The sequence below is a fragment of the Phocoena phocoena genome, chromosome 13 (genome assembly GCF_963924675.1).
Source record: "Phocoena phocoena chromosome 13, mPhoPho1.1, whole genome shotgun sequence".
Lineage (NCBI taxonomy): Eukaryota > Metazoa > Chordata > Mammalia > Artiodactyla > Phocoenidae > Phocoena > Phocoena phocoena.
The window spans coordinates 41,713,096-41,738,806 of NC_089231.1; the positions used below are offsets into that span (position 1 = coordinate 41,713,096).

General features: G+C 37.6%; 1 protein-coding gene across 6 annotated transcripts in view; it reads left to right on the forward strand.

Annotated features, from left to right (window-relative positions):
• The window catches only part of NOL4 (nucleolar protein 4), a 394,072-nt gene that overhangs the window by 182,322 nt on the left and 186,039 nt on the right, over positions 1–25,711 (forward strand). The gene's annotated exons all lie outside the window — the stretch shown is intronic.

The following is a 25,711-nucleotide window of genomic DNA, read 5'->3' on the forward strand; positions in this document are numbered from 1 at the left end:
CACATTTTGAAAGGAGGAAACTGAGGCACAGATAGATTAGTCATATAGTTTGTCATTGGAGTCTTTGCTCACTGTCCAGCCAAAGTCTAGAGGCTGTATCTAAGCCTTTCTACAAAAGGGTGCTGCTTAGAAAAAAATGGATTTTGACCCACTCTTTGCCCCCCTTCCATGGGCTCTAGTGTCTTAGCCTCTTTCCTCAGAACTGCTTTGGTGTCCATCTTCAAGATGAGTTTTCAGAAAAATGCTCTCTCCCCTACTCTTTCTACCAGCTTTCCCTAAGATAAACATTGTTATAGTTTAACAGATATACTGATATTATGTTGAAAAACAGGGGCTCAAAAAATAATACAGTGGAGAAAATGATAAACTTCTAACAGCTGTGGTTGCTGGCATTCATATAAGCTTGGTTGGTTATAACTCGCAAAATTCAAATCTAAGTTGTGACACTTTCAGCATGACCTACTTTAAAAAACTTTTAAAAAATAAATAATATTGTCTTTTGGGGGCAGGGCAGCTGGAAAATACACAGCATGATTGATTTCCAGGTAGTTAGTCTTAAAGGAATAGCAGATGGTAAACATTAGCTATTAGAGCAGGAAATTATTTCTTCACCATATTTTTTTGAGCTAAGAGATTCTTTAGGAATAAGTAATTCTGGTTGGTTGATTTTGAAAGTAAACCATATGTTGTTTACATGCTTTGGCATTTATCCAGTTTCCCTGAAGATGAGAGTGAAAATGAAAAAAAAAACACCAGCCTCTTACTAATTAGATAATAATGAACATAATGAAAACAGGTGCCATAAGTTTTTGAATTATGAGAATGTATTTTCAGAACAAGCTCTGGGGGTAGGATCCTGGGGGGGAAGAGTTCTGCATACACCTATGAGGTGAGTACATATGTGTCCTGGAGATATATCCCAAGGTACACATTAAACAAATTTAACTGTTATTTCTTACTATGTTAGAAGTCAAAACCACAAATCAAAATGAGTTTTCAAATGCCCTGTTCATTTGATATGAATTACTAAATGTAAATATCTTTGTTATTTGCAATATTGATGTTCTTGTTAATATCTTAAAGCATTTCATACATATTTGGGTGATAAACAAGAAATAACTAAAGACAGCCTGATGATTTTCCTAGAAAACCAGTAGGACATTGAATGTTTTGAACCTGTAGATTCCCTCACCTCTGAGTGACAGCAACATCCCTGGGTCCTGTTTCCCTTCTTTACTGGAAAGAGTAGATGTAGATGATGCAGGTTCTATTGCTTCAGCCACAAAGGCGAGTAATCACAGCTCCCTGTGGGGGAAGGGTGTTGCTTAGTAAGAGCTGCTCCTGACATAAAGGACTGAGAAATGGAAAGGATAATGGGGAAATCAAGGAGTAAAAAAGACAGTGTGGATGACTCCCTGGGTGAAATCCTCATTCACGGTGGTAGTAAACTGAACCTTGGCTGCAGAGGGGAAAACTGGCCCTGTGTCCTTTCCCTTCCAGTGAAGGAAATGGATGTGTTTGAATGCACAGGAATGTTTCTGAAGAAAAATGAATATTCAAAATAGGACACAATTAGGGCAGTTCAAATGCATTAATGACTATTTAAAATATTTAATAATGTATATGTTTATTATTTTCCAAAAATATAACTGCTGTTTGAAAATGATATATAAATCTGCCCTCATACAGTATGACCTGATACTAGATCTCTTCTGCTGTTGCAAAGACACTTAAATTCCACTGATGATTATTTTTCTAAATGATTAATGCTTATTGCGATTATTCTGTGGCTAATATATGTATGCAAAATGTAGCTGCAAGGATTTGCTTATGTTAGCATATACCCTCCCCCACCCTGAAACCTCCAGGCTCCAGACGTTTATGCTGGAGAGAGAAAATGAATATGTGTGTGTGTGTGTGTATGTATCTACCCTTCAAGTTGATACAATGGTGATGATATACAAACAACAAAAAAAGATAAAGCCTTCCCCTTGATAATGCCATTCGCAACATACTGATATCATTTTAGAAAAACTTAGAGTAAGGAGGATGATTTAAATTTAAGAGAGGGCAGTGTTTTAAAAGAGCTATACAGAGCATTTAAAATTGGAAATTTAATATAACCAAGAATGGCACTTTTATTAAAGAATGCTGTGACCTTCCAGCCATGCTCTTAACCAGTGATCACCCCGTAGCAAAATGCATAGATAATCAGCAACCTAGCCTGTCAGTAAACTTGTTGGGGGATTAAATCCTAAAGGAAGGAGCCCATAGCCCTGGAGGAAAACTGAGTGAATGTTTCCCTGAGTCTTTGAAGGCTCATCTCCGTAGTCCCACTGCTAGAATGTGCTCTGTTGTCATAGCAACACCATCTCCTGCTTCATACAGGAAAGATTAGCTCTTACTGTGCAGAGGAGAGAATTTAGGGGAAGTCAGACTAATCCCTGGGTGCACTTGGAGAGAAAGGTTGGACCTCGCCTGAGGGATGCTGTCTCTGCCATGATAGAATTGGTCTGCCACAGACACTGGTATTTAAGTTGAAGAGCAGAATTCACAGTAAGTGTCAGCTCCTCCAGAGTAGAATATTGATGAATGAGGTTTGTCTAAGTCTTGTTGAAGACTGTCCCATGCAGCAGTAGAAGGACAGCAGGAGACTCTGATGAGACTGCCAATGTTTTCTTAGTTTAGATGGTATTTAAAGGGTTGACCACATCAGGAATTGAGGAAAAATTTTAAATACTTTTGAAATGTCCATGTAAAATCCTGGGAGCAAGTCAAAATTAGATAGGAAAACAATATATACATATATATATGTATGTATTATATGCTTTGGGCACTTAATTTATTTACCCTAGGTTTTTGTGCATTTAACTTTAAAATTTCATTGACAGAAAGAAAAAGAAACTCATGAAAAAACCTATATGTCTAAGCAGGTGTGTTTCTTCAACACTCAAAGTGATGAGAATTCATTTTAGGATTGTAAATGTTCTTTTTCTGTTATGCATACATTTTTTGAAAATATTTTTAGAAGCATACAAGTGGTAGAGTTCTTTTAAGGTAGTTATAAAATTATAAAAAGGTATTCATTGGGTAAGATTAATTTATTTAAGATTAATTTATTTAGCTCTTCTATTTGAGCTGCTACTTCAACTTCTCAGCATAAAGCGTGTGCGATGTGTAAATCTTTCAGGATTTTCTGTTGCTTGCCTCAAATGGATTTTGTTCTGGGGGGCTGTCTATATGGATTTATTTAGATTTTCTTCCCCCTTGGTTGAATTTGTACATTTTTTATGCAGTTAGTAAGGATTGAATGTATTCTAGCTAAAGTGCTGGGAAACCTTGTTATGGATTTGAAATGTTTGATTTTGATAGCTATTGTGGAGATGCCCAGTCTTTCAAAAACTTAATTACTTCAAAGTACACTTTAATCCACATCCAAAAATTAAAATATTCTTTTCCAAAAATATATAGATTTTACATATGATATTACTAATATGTAAACTGAGTGGTTTTGACTATCAGTGTATATTACCCTGAAAGTATATATGTTTTTTTATTTAAAACATTCATGGTAAAGGCTGTATCATGCCGTGTTCATCATGTTTTTCAGATGTTTTGATTGTGACCATATATGTACAGTGTGTATTTAGAAAGTGAGTTTTGTTTCCCATGGACCAAATCCTAGGCTACTAATGTACTAGCACACAACTACCATCACAGTCTATGCTAAATATAGCCATTATCATAAAAAATATTTAATTGCCATTTGATATGTGCTGCTTTATCAGAATGAATGAGATTTAGGTGTTGCTGGAAAAGCAGAGCACATCACACATATACTGCTTTTCTCTTAAACTTAATGCTAGAATAGACTACATGTCTTAGATTTAAAGGAACAATTATATTAAAAGGCTACCTAAAATTATTCTCTTCATATGTCAGGAAAAACACACAAAACCATAAGGGCGGTACTTGGCTTAATAGCATTCAACTTGTAACCGTGCAGAAGCCTGGTGCTCTCAAGAAAATGGAGACAAAGCAGGAAGTCAGGAACCCCTTTCATTAAAAGATTGCAAATTATTCCAACAACCTCTTTTCTATGATTTCTATCACTAGTTCAGGGTAGGACCCTTAAAAATCACAGACAGGAAAAGCAAATTTGCTGTTCTCCCCCCAACCCCCATCCTCAACGCCCAGCCCTGCAGAAAGCAAACTAGAGGTACTTATCTCTCTTCATAGACTTTGGGCAAAAGTGAGCAAACCAATGAATGACCTTATGCTAAAAAGGGAGAAACTTCAGGTCTACTATATGAAACTAAGCTCAGAATGAATAGAACAGTACTGGGAAAGAAGAAGGATGGCTAATAAAAAATGGGCACCATTTACTGAGATAACAGAATGAAATGTACAAATATATAATTGAATAATAATTGAAAAGTCAGTCAAGGATTTAGTCCATTCACAACCTTCTTAACCAGTGTAAAGAAAAACCCTCAAAACTTGTTATATCACTTAGAATTTTCCATTTCCTGTGTTCTGGGGTGGTGGTTATTATCATCATCATCATCATCATTATTTTAGAAATACAGTAGTGATTGAACTGGACCCAGATGCTGTAGGTTGAAGACTAGTGGGAATTTGTCACATCCCTGAGGCAGGGTTTGCTTTGGGCTCCTAGTCTGTCAAGGTCTTGCTTGGAGAGGGAACAGGTAATCCTCCAAAGCCTAATTATTCCTTGAAAGGTACTGCTTCAGGAGTTTTTGAAAGAGCGAGTTGCTCCATTCTTGAACAGGAGTCAGAGGTTTGAAATGTCATTTGGAAAGTCCAAAAGTCAGTTTTAAGGATAAAAATCCTCAGGCTGTAAAGGTCTTCTGAAAGCTCTGGGGTTAGTAGCAGATCTAGAAATGGTCTGAGCTTTTGCATGGGGAACCATAATACAAAAAGAGAAAGAGGAAACAATGACACAGGAAAAATTACAACATAAACTTATGCTGGAGAACTCAACAAACAAACCCACGTGGGAGGCATTAATACATGATTTCCTAATGGTCAGTTACTATGTAAACTGAGGATAGGTTCCAAAACTACCCAGTATGGTTGATGATTGGCATGTGTATTATAGTAAATATTAAAAATAAAAATCTTGGGCTTCCCTGGTGGCGCAGTGGTTGGTAGTCCGCCTGCCGATGCAGGGGACACGGGTTAGTGCCCCGGTCCGGGAAGATCCCACATGCCGCGGAGTGGCTGGGCCCGTGAGCCATGGACGCTGAGGCTGTGCATCCGGGGCCTGTGCTCCGCAACGGGAGAGGCCACAGCAGTGAGAGACCCGCGTACAGCCAAAAAAAATAAAAATAAAAATCTTCATCACAAAGGGTAATACTGTGATATGAACACTTTTTGTATTTGCTTTTAAAAATCAAACTAAGGTTCAATTTAACTATTTATGTAAGATTTGATTCTATGAGACATTGTCGGTTGGAAGGCCACTTGAGAACTGTGATTTAGCAATGATGCCTCTTCTCTTTTTAAAATTTTGGGACTTAATGTTGATGTAAAAATCTTCTCTTCAAATTTTACTTAAATTCTTTAAGTTTTACTTTGTATGTCTCAGGACAAATATGTAAGACGCTAAATTTCTGTTTTCTTAGGGTTGCATGTAAGCAAATGGGTGGCATGGTGCATAGTGTATGAGGAAGGTGGCTGTGGCAGTTGTTGAAATCCAGTTGTAGAAAGACCAGAACATCAGTCTGGGCTTTGTGCTTTTGATGATACATACTTTTGAGGGCAGTTGGGGACCAATGAGCGTTTGTGAACCAAGAGTGAAAAATAGGAGCCGTTCTCTGTGAAGATGCATCCTACACATGTGGGGTAGGATAAATAGATGGTCTGAGTGATAGTTAGAGAAATGAATAGGATGGAGAGCCTAAGCTAGCATAGAAACACTGACAATTAAACATAGGGAAGAGATGAAAAAGAAATTATACACATGTGGTCTATGGACCTTCATGTGTGAATTTATACAACCAAGGTTTATCTGACCTCTGACAAGTGACAGGCGACCAGACAGATGGTAAGAATTACAGAGCAAAATGCTAAAGTTCAGGCATTCATCAAAACAGTCTGATGAGAATGACTGTAAGATAGAAAATCAAAATATCTGTGGTAAGGGGTGTAATAAAACAAGCAGAAGATAGACTTGGCCAATGATTGGATAGCATTAAAGAACCTTCAAACCTGAAACCCATGGGTGCTATTACTAGACAGAGGGAAAGTCAGTAGGAGGAGGGGGTTTGGGAGGAGAGTGGCGATGGTGATTGAGGGAGCTGTGAGTTTGATTTTGGACATCTTGTTTGATAGATAAGCCTTAAAAACAAATACTGCATTTAATTATAGTAGTTATCTTGGTTTTTTATAAATTTATTTATTGTATTTATTAGTTTTTTGGCTGCATTGGGTCTTCATTGCTGTGTGTGGGCTTTCTCTAGTTGTGGCGAGCAGGGGCTGCTCTTTGTTGCGGTGCGCGGGCTTCTCTTTATGGTGGCTTCTCTTGTTGCAGAGCATGGGCTGTAGGTGCGCGGGCTGCAGTAGTTGTGGCACACGGGCTTAGTTGCTCCGTGGCATGTGGGATCTTCCAGGACCAGGGCTCGAACCTATGTTCCCTACGTTGGCAGGCGGATTCTTAACCACTGCGCCACCAGGGAAGTCCCTATAGTAGTTATCTTACTCATAAGGTAGTTTATTTTAGAAGGTCACATTACTACATGAAACTTCCTAGCATCTTAGCATTTATTTTACTACTTTCTGTATTTTGTTTCCTCTGTAATATTTGTATATAGCAATTAGAACATGTGAGAACTTGACATGTATTTTCCTTTTGAAGTACAACTTTTTTAGTGTGATCAAAAAGAAGTTTAACTTTCATTACTGGAGTCTGATAATTCTAAAATTTAATAGTTTTTAACTAGGGAACTTTTGTACTCTGCTCTTGGCATTAATATATGATAAAAATAAATTCAGTACAAAGGAAAAAAGTATATATTTAGCTGAATTTATGAGAAAACCACTTTTGTAGCTTACCCGATTAGCTAGGGACAGAAGTATTTTGTATTGCCTTTTTTATCTGGAAAACTGGCAGAATTTTCTATTACTGTCATCCTGAAATGATAATAATTGTAATGATTACGATAGCAGCCTCAGCAATGAACATTTTTCGTACTTTATGTTTATAATTGTTGGGGAAATAAAACCAATCCTGCCCCCTAAAAGACCCCTCTATACCTATATAGAAGCAAGAGAGAAAACAGTTTATTACAGAGTAAGGATGTAAGGTGACATGAAAGCGACTACAGAGTCTGGACAATTTCACACATATTTATACAGTAATGTAGAATAAAAAACAATTCCAACTTCTTTATCTCTTTGAGAGATAAACAGATTCATCTGTGATGTCTCCTGTTCGTCTTGTGAAAGAAAGCCCTGAGCTAATTCTGGAGGCATGCATTTACAGTTTGAAGGGTCAGAAGTCCCAGTCTTACATGGAAAAATCAACAGGTTTGTCCTCTTATCACACCTATATATTTTCAAAAGATGCCCTGAGGAGGGGATGGTGGGGAGGCAGCCACCTCTCTCCTCAAAGAAAATTAATTCTTTTATCCTTATAGAGTGTACCTTTTTGCACACATTATGGCATTTAATTATCAAATACTGCCAGACACATATAATTTCTGTTATGTCTCAGTTTTCTGAATGAGGAATGTTAAGCTTAGAGAGGTCAAGAAATATTTTTAAAGTTGTATAACTAATAGCATAGGATTATTCCAGTTCACTCTTTCGGGCCTCTCACTGCTGTGGCCTCTCCCGTTGCGGAGCACAGGCCCCGGATGCACAGCCTCAGCGTCCATGGCTCACGGGCCCAGCCACTCCGCGGCATGTGGGATCTTCCCGGACCGGGGCACAAACCCGTGTCCCCTGCATCGGCAGGCGGACTCTCAACCACTGTGCCACCAGGGAAGCCCCAGTTCACTCTTTATCTCACATTCTTATTTCTAAGATGAATCATTATAGAAACTCGTTTTTGGATGCTCCATGGAGAAGTAATGATGAGGAAACAATTATTTTTATTGTCTTGTCTTGGGTTTCTATGTACACATAAGCCTTGTGTTATAAGTAAGCAGGCTATTGGACACAGTCTGGTCCAATTGTTATGTATAGTAACTACATCATGGAATTATTTTGGGAATTAAAGGAGATAACTAATGTAAAGACACTTGCACCACATTTGGTGTTTAATAAATGATAGTAGTCACTTAAGATTACGGAAACTTATTCTATTCCAGGAAAAGGAAAATGATGAAGACAATTAGAGGGGTTTTTTTTGTGGGGGGAGGGGGGTGAAAATCATTTATTAACAATTACATGAAGTAGGTTATTAATTAAATTGTCTAATATTTTGACAATTGGGGGTTTTAATGGAAAGAATGCTGTCATGAGATTCAAAAGATTATTCATCCATCCATTCATTGATTCATTCATTCAACGAGCATTTAAAACCATCACTCTGGACGTCCTTCTGCTTGCGCACACTTCAGGAAAACGAAGATAACCAGAGGCTGTGTCTCCCCTCAAATATGATACCAAACTCTTTCTTGATATAGATCAGACTGGGGCTAGATGCTCTGCAAACATTAACTTCTTTAATCGTATCAGTTTTCATGTAATGTAAATACTATACCTGTCCCTGTCATCCCTATGAGAAAACTAAGGCTCAGAGATTATGTCCAAACCACCCAACTTGTAAGTGACACACCTGCATTTGAACTTATGTTTTTCTGGCTGCAAAACTCATTCTCTTAACCGCAGTATTATTCCACCTATTGCCCAACTGTGGAAAGTACTATGATGAAGGTTAGTGCCATACAAGTGCTAACAGAAAGGAGTATGTGACAAGGTAGGGGTGGCCATCTAGGAAGGCCTTAGCAGAAACACTTTTTCTTTAGCAGATAGAATTTTTCTCTATAATAAGTATTTCAAGGAATGGTTTGGGGAATTAAAGGAGATTAACTAATACACAGAAACTTGCCCTATATTAGGTGCTTAATATATATGATAGCAATCACTCACAATCCCTCATCCACCAATTTAAGTCTCAATACCGCTCTGGATTTTCTTTCCTTTTCTTTCTTATTCTTACTTCTTTGATTGTTTCATAAACAGTCCGTGAATATACATGCTACCTCTCCTTTCACTTTACCTACAACTTTGGGAGATTTCTAATCAAAGATCCGTAGACAGTTTTTCCAACATCTGATCTTCAATGTGAATACACTGGGGTTCATAACAATTGGGATAGGAAATGGTGGAGATATTCCTTTAAGCTTTAGAAAACACGATCATGTTTTCTGGCACAATTTTCTTTTTTAAACTTACAGAGAGAAAGGGGCTTGGTGGGAGGGAGGTCTTGAGAGCTTTTCATTTTTAAAAGTGAGGGTACCATTGGTAGCTAGGGAACTTGCTTCTTTCTCTACGCAGACTTCATTCATAGGTTTCCCTGAATGTGTTGTAGAGAAGAGTAAGTAAATTAGAGCCAGAGAAAAGAAAGGGTAGAGTTTATAATCAGGTCTACAGAGGAGTCTGTGGGTCAATATCTGAGTCAAAACATCAAACTATACTAAAGATATTCAAACTTTGTGACCTGTAGAAAAAGGTTTTCACTGTTTGGTCCTGAATGCATGTCTATATATAATTTTATCCTGCAGCCTGATTCTGTACTTTTAAATTGCATGCAAAACTTACTGCAACAAAGCCTCTTTGTTTCAAAGCCTTTTTGAAAACTATTGCTTTATCTATGACAGAATCACTGATATCTCATACCTCTTAGTAAGAGCTAACTATAGGATTGTAAAGTTTAGCCTTGTATAATAAATATTAAGGACAGCAATCCACATTTTACTATAGCTAATATAATGATTTGTGGAACAAACCTGAGGTAGATTTTGAAAGGAGAATAAGAAATTAACTTTGATTGATGCTATCAATGTCTTCCAACCTTGTCTAATAACAGTCACTCCTATTAGTTAAAAAAATAAGAAAAAGAATGAAAAATTACATATAACGCTTTTCTAATAGCTGGAAAGAAGTTTTCAAAATTTAGAAAATCCCAGAAGCCATGACTTTATTAGAGGATGCTACACCTGTATATCCTCTCTCTAGAAATTGCTTTAAGCAAGTAGGAAATTTAAAGGTGATGACTAATTTTTTTTTTTTTTACTGTAGCTAATAAGGTCCCAAGGGATGACTATTACCCATACCAGGAAGGAGACATGTGCTTCTCTTACCACCTGCAAAATAGAGAATATCAGGAATCTTCTTTGCCTTTAGTTTTTCTCTGTCATTCTTCGCAGTGGAGAGTGGGGAAAAAAGGCTCAAAAATGCGATTTTTTTTTCCTGTTTATTTTTTATTACAAATCCTCACGATATCTTTCCCAAGTTCTTCTCTTAAGGTTTCCTTAGAGCTTAGAATTTTAACCTGTTTATTTAGCATTGTTTCTTCTTGACCCCAAGACTTAGTTTTCTTAGTGAACCATCCTCTCTTAAAATTTATATGATAGTTTTCAACTATGATATAGTTGAAACTATTTCAAGAGAAATAGCAGTGATGGGACTCACATGATATTATTAGTAACTCTTTTATTTTAAATATATTTTAAGTATTTGAGTTTTGGGGAATTATCAGTGAGAAGCAAATTATGCATTACTGGACGTGTGATAGAAAATTAGATGTGTAATCTGGCAAATATTTTCATTATGCTTTCTCCATCCGAGAATAGTTTTGGTTATCCGATGAAATTATCCACAGTGCATTACATGATCCTTGCAAACTCAACATGGTCTCTGCACCCACATCTAACCTTTTAGAAACTAAATGGATCCCTTACTGATTTAACAATAAGAGAGGGGAAATTCAGTAGATAGTTAAAATATAAAATATACTTCTGACCAAACTTACACAAACAATTTTGGTAGAGAATTCTGGGTTGTGTCACTGTTACTGGTGCATGTCAGATATATTTTTTGTTGCTTATCCACTCCATGTTACCTAAGTTAGAAAGAAAAGGGGATTCCATTAAATGATACAATATACCCTTTTTTTTTTTTAACAATATACTCATTTTTTATTGCCTGGCAGCATAGAGAAGTGGGAGCCATACAGACTTTGGCATTGCATAGATTTCCCTTGGAATCTCAGCCCTGTACCTCCACTGTAGTTTCCTCATCTGTCTACTGAAGGGAGAACCTGACTTGCATGTTGTTTTATTTCAAAGTTCAATGGATAGAGTAGCAGAAGATTTTAATAAAATATTACACATTTGTTTTAAAATACGTATTCACGAATAAAACATTTAGACTTTCTAGAATCACTTGTATTACCAATGTATTATTAATAAATTATGTATTCATTTAAATATATATTCATGAGAGAAATTTCCAAAAATACAAAAATTATAAAGAAAAAGGAAGAGTCCTGCTATTTTCTACTCTCGACCCCCTGTACTCCTAATGGATAATTTTTGTTAACAGTTTGTTATGTACTTTTCCAGCAAGATAGATAGATGAATGATAGATTGTAGATATATCCCTTTTTTAAAAAATGGTAACTAAGATTTTGAATGTAGGTGTTTTTCATTTTTATCATTATTTTGAATTAGTAGTTGTAAAGAACATTTTGCCAGTGATTTGCTGAAGTTGTCATTGTTTTCATATTGTTTTTATACGAGTTGTTGTATGCCAGCTTTTACTACCAAAGACCTAACAATTTACAGACCAGAGCAGAGTGGGATAGGATTGACCACACACGTCTTTTGGAAACCGTTGATTAGTTGTGGCAGAGACTCTGCTGGAATGACAATGAAATACTCATTTTAACGTTACAGATACTGAAAGGCAGGCTAAGCCAAATTAAAGACTAGCTCTTAAAATATTGGTCTGCAAATGTCTACAGAGCTGAAATATGTAAATTAGAGATTCACTGGAGTCTGCTAGCCAAAAGTGAAAACGAAAGTGCATACAGCTCACTAATTAATGCCACATGTCCAATTCGATGGCAGAAAAAAGGAGCCACCCAGGTCTATCAGAGAAAACAGTGGCCTGGGGGTCAAGAGAGCTGAGTCCCCAACAGTAAACAAGCCTGTCCTTTGTCATCAATGTAACCATTTAAAATAGGGGTCATAGTTACCACCGTGTTTTCTTCCCAGAATTGTGGTGGCAATAAAATGAGGAAAATAAATAGATCAAATTCCTCAGAAACCATGATAATCCTATAATTTATTGCTAAACTGCTAAAGTTCAGATACCTATAATGTTTATATATTTTACTAAATTTTAATGAGTTTCTATCAGGTCAGGCTCTTCGAGGAGCCATTAGTGGACCAGTGTTGGTCTGCAAACTGTTACTGGTCCATGGCGAGTAATGGATTTGGAACAGAGCAATTGTATGTCTGTGGAATTTAATCACAAAGAAATGGGTTTGTATTTTCTACGTTTCTAGTTTTTTAATTTAACAAATTATTTGTTCATGAGAGACTGGAAATAAAAGGATCCAATTCTTTATCACAGAGAAGCATAGTAGTCGGGAGCTGTGGTAGATAACAACAGAGAGTGAAAATGACCGAGTCCCTGCTCTCTCAGAGCTTGGGCTCCTGGGGGAGAACCACATATTAATCAGATAACTCTACGTGATTGTTATTTGTACGCAACCACTCTCCTCCTCTCTTCTCCCCTCCTCTTTATCTCCCCGCCCTCCCCTCTCCTGCCTTCCCCTCCCTGCCCCTTCTACACCCATTCATCTCTCCTCTCCTCCCTCCTCTCCCCTGCCATGACTTGCTCTCCCTACTGTCCCCCTTCGTCTTTCATTTGTTTTTCACTTTCTCTGATTCTTATATCTGAGAAACTTTATTCAGTAGAATCAATTAGTGTCTTATTATCAATCATAGTCAGCAAAACCAGAACTATTTCAATATCCTGATTTTTGAAGAGTATTATATCCTCTTTCTGATTACCAAGGAACATGTGCCTACCTCCCTTTATTTCTTCCTCCTTTCCTTCCTTCCTTTCATCCATCTACTGGGCGATTTATTTAGAACTTGTTGAGCCACTGCTATGCGGCAAGCATTGTGCCTTGCATCCCACTATAGTCTTACCTCCTATTCCCTCTTCCCACCCCTAAAAGGAAAAATAAGCAAAAGTAATAAGAGAATTGAAATTCAGGATTCTGTAGATATTTAACCTGGGCATGAACTGTCTTAATAACAGTTGTAAATAATAGCTGAAGTGATATGCATGTTGAATAAATGTAAAATGTTGTCCTGGTTTAATTCATTAATTTATTTTACGTTGTTATGTCACTATATTTACTATTACAGATTGGTTATTATACCTTGATGCCTGTAAGAAAAAGGTATATTTTTGGGGAAAAAAATGTTTAAATAGAGTAAAATAAAAAAATCTATGTCTTGTTTTATTTGGTCCAAAAAGTAAAGCTCAATTCATATCTACAAAGCACTCAAGCATTTTGTTGGAAAAATTGAGAGATAGAGGATAGTATCCTTTAAACAGAAAGTGTTTCTCTGCCTTCAGAGACAATTGTGTCTAGCATGGTTTCTTTTTTTTTTTTTTAATATTTATTTATTTAGGCTATGAAGTGTCTTAGTTGCAGCATGTGGGATCTTTAGTTGCAGCATGTGGGCTTCTTAGTTGTGGCATGCATGCGGGATCTAGTTCCCCGACTAGGGATCGAACCCAGGCCCCCTACATTGGGAGCACGGAGTCTTACCCACTGGACCACAAGGTAAATCCCAGCATGGTTTCTTTTCATGGCTGGGGTTTGCAGCATCACCAGAAGAATTTGGTGACACGAGATCATCTCCTGGAGAGGTATGGGGTGGAAAGGAAAAGACAAGGGCCGTGGAGTCAGCTGCCCCGAGTGTGAATCAGGCCTTGGCACCTATGGGACCTTGAGGAAGTCATTTAATCAAGATCCCAGAATATGCCCCTGTGACATTAGATTACCTGGGCCTGCTTTGAGGAATAGATATAACAGAGTAAGTACCCAGCACATAATTTTTAATTATTTTTCGTGGTACATAGAAGGCACTAATTAAACAGTAAATATATTTGCATCAGTTACTTCAAATAATGAGGGCAGAAGGGAGATGTCAGTGTTTTTAAGAATGATGTGTCACAATAAGGGAGAGAGTGATTTAAGGAATCCAAGAACAGAAAGTATGGAACAGCCAGGCTGTGAATTAACTTTGATCTTACTGAGTTATATATAGAGTTATCATATAATCTATTGCCCAAACAGGAACACATTTGAAAGTCGAATGGGGGCACAATTAGTAATTATGATGACACCATGTGAGGCCAACCTGCCACATAGTCCCTCTATTACGTACCTTTTCTCTGTGTCCCTCTGTCCTCACGCTCTGGCTTCCTCTGCTCAATTCAACTTGAACATGGACCCTGGTTACCTCTTCAGCCCAGTGTTTCCTTGTGACTTTGCTTCAGCTGTGACTGCTAACCCAGTTAGGAGTTTGGGCTTCTGAGATTTTATTATGCACATGGATAGACTGGGAGTCTTGTTAAAATGTAGATTCTGATCCAGTAGGTTTGGGGTAAGACCTGACATTCCGTGTTTCTGACAGGTTCACAGATGATTTTGATGCTACTCATCACTAGCCCACACACTGAGGAGAGAGGAGTTAGCTCAAATTCTGAGATGGAACCTTTTTGACCTAAATCACCTTTCTGGTTTGACCACACTGGTTGTGGTTTTGACCTTTTACGGTTTGATGGTTCTTTGGTCAGGTGCCTGCCTTGGCAGTATTGACCTTGGAGGTAATGTGGCTACCAAGACAGTAGGCTGTTGGGAGGTTTATTTGTTCCAGAAGGGAGTATGGAGTGGATGTCCATACACTAAAATGATGTATTCAGTGTAATTAATTGTCCTGTTTAGTTTCTTTGAATGGAGAGCCACTGAGAAAGGATCATGAAAATGTGCCATCAGCAATGAACACCCCACTAAACTTGGCCATTCAAAGCTCAGTAAATGTTTCTTCTCTGGCTGAAATCAAGAAACTAGGGCTTTCGAACCAGAATCCACTGCACTTTAGCTAAAGGACAATTTTATAGATGGCCATGGTTAAGTAATTTTGGTATAGTAGCATGGGGTTCGGGGGAGGGGAGTATATTTTGAGCAGCTCTTGGCTAATTAGAAATAATCACTTTGTAAACAGCTCTTATTTGGGTATAATTCAGAGAGTTTAAGTGGATACAATCAGTACAGAGACTTAAAGATACTATTTTTTAATGGTCAACCAAGACAGATGTTTTATTTTCGATTTGAGGAGAGTTCAGTGATTTATCATGATAGAAACAGTATTAATCAAAATGAACATATACAACTTCTATAAAAAGAATATTTATTACCTGAGAATCCTTTTAATTCTTAGTCGTTTTTATTTTTCTCAAACTCACTCGGACATTACTTTTTGACAGTCCTTTTACTGTAATAAATAAAACCCCAAATGTTTTCTCTTCTTCCATTGACTTTTAAAAAATATCATATTTCTTCTTGGTGACTTGTTATATATACTACTTTATGCAAAGGAATGTTAAAGCAAGGTCCATAAACATTTGGGAAAATGACTTACATGTGTGAAAAATTAGTGTATGATATAATATAAAATTTTTGAACTAGGAAAAGCAAGAATTGAGAAAATAGAATCAATGTGGTTTGGAATCAATGTAATTCTTGAGGCATTTGCTGAATATACACTCCACAGAAATCATAATGCTAGCTTCAGGGCACACAGCAAAGAAAAATGTTTAGCCTTTCATTGTTTGTGATTTAGTAGATTTGGGCATCAGAGCAAGAGGAAGAGGTTATGTTCTTAGAGGGTATTTCTCCAACTTCAGTACCCCCTACACGAACCCTAATGATGATCGCTTGATCACTTTATTTCACCAGGTTCCTGACACCTCCCAGGGCATTTCTTCCTAATCCCATGATTCCTGGCCTCAGTGCCCTTCACCAAGTACCTCTTCTCCTGCCTACTGGCTATCTCCCTGTTGTAGAGCTTGTTCCAAGTTGCCTTTATCTTGTCTTCCTCCTTAGTTTGCTTTCTTTATATTCTACTCTCCCCATACTCAAGCCATCTCTAAAGCCTACCTTCCTTGAGAGCTAATAGAGCATAGTGGTTTCCAAGGGCTGGTTGTGACATCTGCCATTAAGTACCAGCTTTGTCATTCATTAACTATGCTACCTTTAGAGAATCACAGGATCTTTTCAAGACTCAACTATTTTCACTTTGGTAAAATGGGGCAAACAGTGCCTATGAATTTTCCTTCACTGGGTCCCTATAAAGTATAAATTAGGTCAGTTATGAAAATTACCTTTTTTTTTTTTTTTTTTTTTCTAATCTGGACATCATCTTCCAAAATAAAGCAATTGACCTCAGCAGAGAAAAAGAACAGACCCTGGCTAGTTGTTGGTTCCCTGGGAGGTTGGTCTGGAATGCCGGTTCCAGCTTTTGGTTTGAGAGATGAACCTATTAGGCTCCACCCCAGACAGAGAGCAGGACCTCTGTTACCCTCCAACCATTTTTTTAAACCAGTTGACCTTGTTTCAAACATTGTTACATGATCGTTGGTAGGGATGGGCCTGGGAGAGCCTTTCTCTAGAGGAGGACTTAGGGCAGGATGGCCGCCCTGGTTTTGCCCAGGCTGCTCAATTAGAGTCAGCTCCTCAGCCACCCACAACTTGGAAGAGTTTGCTTGGTTTCAAAGTCAGTTCTTTGAGGGCTTTCATGGTTTCCTTGAACTATGATCCTCCTTTTTCCCAAAATCGGTGCTAAGACTAACCTTTGGTTATTTAATTCAGGATTAACAAAATTAAAGCTTTAAACTGACTCAGGTATACCGAGTGTACTCAGTACTTTGAGTGTAAAGTAGAAATGTACAATGTGGAAACAACCCCTCTGTCTTTGCTCTTTAAGTTCCTGCAGTTAATACAACCAAAGCAAGTACTATGTTGTTGAAAATGTCTCACCATTTTATCCCTGGGTGGTGACAAATGTCTGAAGGCTTTATGGACTGATGATGAACACTCTAGGATCTTGCTGTTATTAAAGTTGAACATTTTATTATTTATAAATATCCCTGACTTATAGTTTACTCTCTACGTTGCAACCACAGCGTTTGCTACTTTTGCAGAGTTTATTTTAGAGTTGGGCGGGTAGGTCTTTCTCCCCTTCTCCCCATTTCTTTTGTATTTACTCACAGTACTCTTCAACCTTGCACCTGGTGGCATATGCACATGTTGTACACTTACTGAATACTCATTCATAGCAATGAAGCCATTCATGGTCATCCAGGTTTCATACTCTTTCCAATGAGTGTGACCATTGGCCCTCATCTATCCTTTGCCCAGACTCTGGTGATCTGGGGTGATGGGTGTGATGGTGGGAATATAAGTGGTATCAGAGCTTTACCCTGTTGAGGTGGCTGCAGGGCCTCTGGCTTCATGGTGCTTTGCATAGATCTTGACTGTGGTCTGAGTGCAACTCCTTTATTTTTTTAAATTGAGATATAATTGACATACAACCTTATGTTAGTTTTAGGTGTACAGCATAATGATTTGATAGATGTATAGGTCGTGAAATGCTAACCACAGTAAGTCTAGTTAATATCCGTTACCGCACATAGTTACAAATTTCAGTTTTCTTGTGATGATGAGATGAAAATCACTTTTTAAATAGAAAAGTAACAAACGTGTTACTGTCCTCCTTCAACAAGAGGACTTTAATTTTCTGTATCCTTTAAATACTGATGTTAATGTCGGTTTTCTTTGATCTCATATAATTGTAAGTTCTTTGATTTTTTTCTACTTACTCAAAATTTTAGCAAGTTTTCTAAAATAATATCATTTGACATCATTCAGCTCTAAATGTCAAATAAAATTGTCTTTGGTTATAAATATCATGTCATTGGTCAGCCAGTACTCTGCTAATCATGGTGATATTGAAAGGTCATCTGCATTTATAAAAACATCATGGCTGTTCAGTTTATGCTAATTACAAGAAGCCTAGGCAGAATGCCTTTGTTAAGTGAGGGGAAGGTGATAGCAGGCTATTCACTGTGATTCCTGATTTTATGAAGTACTGCAAAATGGGTAACCTTAGATGACACCTTTCAATTTGGTAGTGTCTCTAAGAGCCTCCTAAAGCGAAAGTTAAGTCTTTTCTTTCCCCACGTAGCACTACTTTTTCAGGCACTTCTCAATACCTAGACTTGTGTTTCCTGCTGAGATGTAGCAGTACAATTTAGATAGAAATTTGGTCTGAAATTAGGAAATCAGTTTCTAATCCTATGTTTGTCACCATCGAGGTGACTTGAGCAAATAAGTTCTTTATCTTCACCAAGATCTTTAAAATAGGAAAACTGATAATCTTATTTTATGCCCAGATCTGTTTTGAATATTGTAAAGGAAATGACTACCAAAAGGATTTGTGTAATTAAGATGTTTAATGATTCAAAACAATTGGCATTACTCAGATGAATCTTTTTGTTTAAGTCAGAATAATTTAGTATTTATTAGAAAGATACCAATACTTTGACAAGCATCTAAAAAATAATGCTTTATAATTGCCACCAAAACTCTTAGTGACCTTGAATCCTTCAAGATGGCCAATAAGTTCATTAATACCACTGTTATGGATGATGATGGATTTCAACCCCAGAGGTAGAAATAGTAAAGAAAGCTCAGGGAAAACTTCTTGGATATCAGATAATGAATTGGTATTATGAAGGAAAAAAGTCACAAAATATTGACTATAAGAACATCACAGGTGCTAGAAAACAGAAGTCTTGAGGCCAAAGTAAAGCGAATTATATCAGTTGTGATCCAGTCTGGAAAATGTTGTTCATTCCATGTCATTCATTAGAAAAATTTAATACAAGGCACTCTTTGCAATGTGTGATGCAATGCAGGAATTAATAACAGAAGGAAGCCTCTGCTAGAGCTAGAGGTGGAAAAGCTGGGGAGGAGTTGGCATTACTAGAGGCCAAGAGCCAGAGCTACTTGCTGGGAAACAGACACACAGAAGATGCTCCCTGGCAGGAAGACGCTTCCTGGCAGGAGCTGAGACATGGGGAAGATGCCCCCTGAGTTGGAGACAGAGAGGTCTCCTGAATCAGAGAGGGTGTATGTGTGGGATGGGGAGTGGGGAATACCCAGGCATTTTCTCTTTCTCCCCTCCTGTCTCTGCCAGTATCTCCCATTGTTTAAACCAAGTCATAAGACAATAGTCAAGGAAACCTGGGAAATTGTTTGCAAAGAAAGGGAGAAGAATGGATCTGAGAACAAAACAGCAAATGACCGGTGCCTAAGAGAAAGGAGGGTGTGGAGAACCTTTCAGAATTCTTAATGTAGGATTTGCTTATTAAGTCCAAGAAGTGCTTGGTGGCTCAAGTTTCTTGACGTTTCAGGATGTTGGCATGAGAGTTTCAGCTTCCTTGTTGAGTGGTCCTGGCTCACCCACTGCAGGAGGGAGAGGGACTTCTTTGAGGGTTAGGAGAAAACATCACAGATCATGTACTCTAATCACTCACCTCCAGGTTACTCTGAAAACCTGGGAATGAGTTAGGTCTAGATGACTGCAGGATTTCTTTTCTTCATCTGCTTGCTAATGGCTGAAAATACCACGAGAAAAACCTTTCATTCCACAATTAGAGATAAAAGGTTTAAATTACAAGTGCCTAGCTGAAGTAGCATTTTCCTGTGGGGGAATTTCAGTCAAGGGATAATCAATCAGTCAATCTGTCAATCTGTTTCTCAGTAAAGTGACTTACAGAGAGCCAGTATGCACACAGATAGCTTGTGGATTTGCCATGAAGATGGGAGAAAGAACATGAGGGACACTGAGAACAAATTTGGAAGATTTTGACAATTTTTCCTAGAATGATACTCTTTACCTACTATTCAAGCAAAAATTGACAATGATTTCAGCACATGTGAACCCATAGTTGGTACACAGTTCTGCTCTATGGGTAAAGATTCTTGATTTTGTAAACATACACTTGACCTTGGTAAAGACCTTCTTGCCTAGGAGTTTGTTAATCAAGGTAATCAAAGTGATCCTTTTTCCCAAAAATAACATCTTTAGTTCTTCAGTATGTATTGAAATAAACTCTTTGGGCAAAATCATATCCTTTAAGGAGTCTTTTAAAAAGTGGGCCCAGAACTGGCTCTTATTTATTAGTTTTCATCAAGGGAGAGAATATTTGGCTGGCCTCTTTTTCTGACAATTTCCTAGAGATTTGTTAAATGGCATTAAAATATACTTAGATTCTGTCTTACTGAGCTCAGATTTGAGAGCTGTCAGTCATATTCCGTTCTCTTAGTATCAACACTTACCTCCCACAATTGCATATTCAACCAGTTAGTTGTTGGAGATGATCTACGTTAATTTCTCACATGTGGCCCCAAAACTCTTGTAAGAGAATTGCTTCTAGATTCTAGGATTTCTTCTTACCCCCGACCAAGATAAATGAAACCAAGACTTCAGATTTTTATTGCGTTAGAAGTTTTCAGTGCCCAAGGGAATCTGTATTGTTAACAATCTACCTAGGAAATTCTGAAGCAATTAAAGTTTGAGAAACACTGATACACACCAATCATTGAAATACACTTGAATAATTTTGAGTGGTATTGCCTATCTTCATACACCATAGACATTCCTTGATGCTTTTCACTGTATTCATTTTATATTGCTATGTAATAAATTACCACAAGCTTAACAGCTCTGTAGGTCAAGAGTCGAAGCAAGTTCAACTAGGTTCTAAGCTCCGGGTATCACAAAGGCTAAAATCAAGGTGTCAGCCTGTCTAACCTCTTATCAGGAGACTCTGGTAAAGAATCCACTTCAGAGCTTGTTCAAGTTGTAGGCAGAGGTTACTTCCTTGTGGTTGTAGGACTGAGGGCCCTGTTTCCTTGTCAGCTGTCAGCCCTGCCCCTTAACACTGCAAAATTCTCTGTAATTTGTTAGGGATGGAGTAGGTAAAAAGAGCAGTGACTCCAAGGGAAATCTTCCAGTTGCTTCATTTCTTTTACTGCGATGTGATTTCACTGATTAAATTTAATGTGTGGGGGGATAAAAGGTAGCATATAAAACATTCTGAGGTTCATATATAGTTGTGTTAGAGAAAGAATGGGCAAGAAATACAGGACCAAGTCAAAAGTAAGTGTCCATCTACTGAGGACAAGTAACTATCCCCTCTAATTAAAGGCATCAAATACAAGTGCTCTGCCACAGAGAAGTTAGCAAGCTTCTCAGATTTTTGTACTTTATCAAGATCTTAAGATTGGGTACTTTGTTGGCAAACTGGGTACTCAGATCAACATGGTGATGGAAGCCCCCAGTGCCTGCCCATGTGTATCCTCTACCCCCACTTTAATTGCCACGCAATTCATGATCCCCTGAGCAAACCTAGGTTTGGCAGGTAGGATGATTGATGTCCACAGGAAAAGTCACTCTGTACACTTGATTATGAAGTTCAACTCCTATGCTAGTGGGGTTTTGTTGGAAATTAACAATGATATGAACATTTTAAGCCCTTAGCCTATTGTGAAAGATCTATCAAATATCATCCTTCCTCCAACTTCTCTTTAAAAATACTCCAAACTGTTCTTTTTCACGTCTCTATACCATTTGGCTGCTGCCAAAGAAATGGTGTAAAAAATAACCGTAGATTATCTTTGTTCTAAGGAGAATATACAACTAGATTTACTGCTCAAAGTCTTGCCCATTTAGTGGATTTTCTTCTATATTTGGGTCTCTCCATGAAAGGACTGTACCTTTGCAGTGTTTCACAGAGTTATGGAAACCAGGCTGACATTTTTCGTTCTCAGATTTTATAAAGAACTTCTTTTAAGACACTTAGGCAGAGATGAAAGAAACAACTATTGTGTGACAGTTTTCAGCAACCTGCTCACACACCGCTGGGGCTGAACAGACTCATTTCTATATATTGCACTTCTACCTGATGAGGAAGGACTACTGAGCATGCCTAAATACAATGTTTAGTGGACCAAGTGTGCTCAGTTCATGATGTCCAACTGGAAAAGAGTTAGGAGCTCTTATCAAAAGGCAAAGTCACTCAAGGAAAAATACATTGCCTTACACTAAAACCTTGGTTGTCCTGACAAAAATTCTCTTGTTAGGGATTACCGCCGGCTCCATACGCAATCCTGGTCTGCTACAGATACCTGATTCATTTTGTCTTCATGAAGGTCAAGTGGAAAATCCCCTTTCACTGTAATCTACACCAGACGAAACCTACTAGGTGATGTGCCGCCTTCTTATTGGTAAAGAAGTCAAGTTTTAACAACATATCCTTCACTTTGGAGTGGGTGTATAGTATATAGTTATGCTCTAGAACACTAGATTCCCCCTCATCGAGAATGGAGGCCCTTATATTTTAGAGTTATCATCCATCCCTTATCATCATGTCTTACCAAGGCAGACATGGTTGTACCATTTTTGCTCCCCAGAAATTTGAGTATGGTTTCATCATATGTAGAACTGTGGTGGTTTCTAGTAGGATTTGGTTTGGCAGTTAAAGTCCCCTGTGAAGTAGATTGTGGTACAGAACCGGAGAATTAATATGATCCTGGGACATGGCAGTCAGTGAAAGCAAGTGGCTTGTTGTGACCTGGTGGACAGGAACTCAGAAGGATGCATTAGGCAGAATAATGGCTGATTTGTTCAAGTTAGTGAAGGAATCAGATCCAAAAAGCTTAACAGACAAAATAGAAGTATGGCTACTTATGTCTTATCACTGTGAGCCAGGGGCATTTCCCAGAGAGGGGAGCTTCTGTGAGGTAGAAAGACCTGACAGTGCTTGCTGTAAGGATAAATTTGGAGATAGCCAAAGTCCTATCCAGCTCCATGACACTTGCTTCAAATAGTAAGCTTGTTAGAGTTGGTCTTCTTTTTCTTTTGTTTTCATTGCTTTTCAGCTTTTCAGGATAAAGTATTTCCTGACTTATTACTGGCAAGGCAAAAATACCCTCCTGAGTTGTTTGTCTAAATGCCAAATGAGGGGAAACTCCTTTTGGATTGCATTAATTTTAGCTTTAATTAGAATATTTCTTTTCAGAATCACTTAGCCCAAATCTGTCACCTTTTTTTCATTTAACTTAGTTTTCAGTTTAAGATAATTCATGGTAAAGCCCTGAGCTGCTCCTTTTATAAATTTTCAAATCACTTTCTAATAGAATGGCTTTATTATAATACTACATGACATTGTTTCTTGTTTCTATTGCTTATTTATTTATTTATTTATTTTTGCGGTACGCGGGCCTCCCACTGCTGTGGCCTCTCCTGTTGCCGAGCACACACAGGCTCCGGACGCGCAGGCTCAGCGGCCATGCCTCACAGGCCCAGCCGCTCCGCGGCACGTGGGATCTTCCCAGACCGGGGCACGAACCTGTGTCCCCTGCATCGGCAGGCGGACTCTCAACCACTGAGCCACCAGGGAAGCCCCTCTATTGCCCATTTAATGTGTTTTCTTGAGCATTTCTCTCCAGTGGTTAGCTGTCAGTTTTCATGGAAAACATTGAACTTCTATATTATAATTGTCTTAGATTTACTTTAAATTTAATGATATTTTATCATCATATATACTGCTTGTTGTATGAGACAGAACATAAAAGACCCACGGTACCAATTGTTTTGGTTTTAAGTTATAGCAGTAAATAACTTCTTGAGTGAGTTGATAATACTATATGAATGTCTTATTCAGCTGCATTAGTTCATTTTGCTATCTATGACATCATTTGTCTTATTATCAAATTTATAAAAATGACATCAACTTTGTATAAAGCACTCTATATATACACACATGTATATATGTATACATATACATCCATACCTATATAATTTTCACTTACCTCTAACTGAAAGTTAACATTTTATTGTATTATAAATGTAGTCAGTAAAACACAGTATTCACAGTAACTGCGACTTCATCAGCAAAATAAGAGATATTTTCAAATTACATTGTAATTATTAAAAATGTTAATGCCTATCATTTTCTATAAAATGTCTAGTTTTTTGAAACCCTAAACAAGCTAATGGTAAGCATGAAAATAGTAGTTTATAACTTATTTAGACAATTAAGAAACCATTCATAAGTTATTACATTAATGGCCATTTCAAAAAATAGGTCCTCTCAGAACTGGGAGAATGCTTTGTTATCAGTCAGTTGACAGTGGCTCTGAGGTGGGAACAGAGATAGACTTTAATAGACTAGCCTCACATAGTCAGTAGGCTTCTCCAAGTACCTACCCTGGGAGAACGAACCGTTAATGATTTTATGGGATCCAGAAAAAGGAATATAGAGTAAAAGGTCCACAACTTTACTGAAATATACAGTTTCCTGTCTTAGTATGTAGAATTGTAGAATACAGTCAATTCCCTGTCCTCTTCCAGCTCTTTCCTGCCTGTGTTTCTTTTTTTTTTATACTCTCTGAAGTAGAATAACCTCCACCATCACCATCATATATCTCACCTCTTTCAAATTGCACCTCTTGTAACCTGCCTTCTCTGTTATCTTCCTCATCCCCAGCGATGTATAGGCAACTTCTCTTTCTCCTAAGAACCTAGTTTATTCATTGTGCCTTATATGAAACTCATGTAGGATAGATACTGTTTTCTGCCTTGCATTGTAATTCTTTTGTTATAGTCTAAGAACAAATTCCATGTGGAGTCTCTATGAACTCACAATCTCAAGAAGAGTGTCTAGCACGTAATAGGTATTTGGTTAAAATTTGTAAAGAAAGTAATATAAAGAATATACATTATTTCCTCATTGGTAGATCAGAATTAGTCTTATTTAATTATTGTGCTGAGCTTAAGTTATATGCTTTGGAACCCGCAGCTTATCTCAGTGCCATCACTATCCTGCTCCTTTAATTAGAGCCCATTCTTCCAATGGCAAGGGCTGAATTAAGAGCTCCCAAACAAAGATAACACCCTTCCGTATAATTAATTTACTGGAAAACTGAATTTCCTTGTTACTTTCTTACTCTCAGTATTGGTTTGATCATTTTAAAATCAATGTCCTATAACCTTTCATCAGTAGTCATGCATGCATAGGTAACACACGTATGACTTTATCTGCATCAGTAAACTTCTCCTTAGTCTGAATGTTTTGACTTCAAAATGTAGTCAAAGGACTAGAGATGGGAGACTATGTTGCATTTTGGGGCAAACAATAAATAGTGTTTTGGACCTTATAAGCATCTGACCTGCATTTTAGGATTAAATTTCCAAGTATTAATCTTAAAACGAAGATGATATATATATTTTTCCTATTCATTTTTCCCAAGGCCATAATGAAGAGCTCCTGAAAGTGAGTACAAAAGTAGGTCAGGTGCTTTGGGAGATTTCAAATATATATCACATATATTTATATACAGAAATAGAGATATACATATACATGTCTACATATATAGAGAAAATAGATATATGTATGTATATATATAGAGAGAAAGATGGATATACATATTACGTATATTAATAGATATACTTAAATATACATACACCACACACTGTTATAGGTTAATTCTTTTTATATAAGGAGGACTAACCAT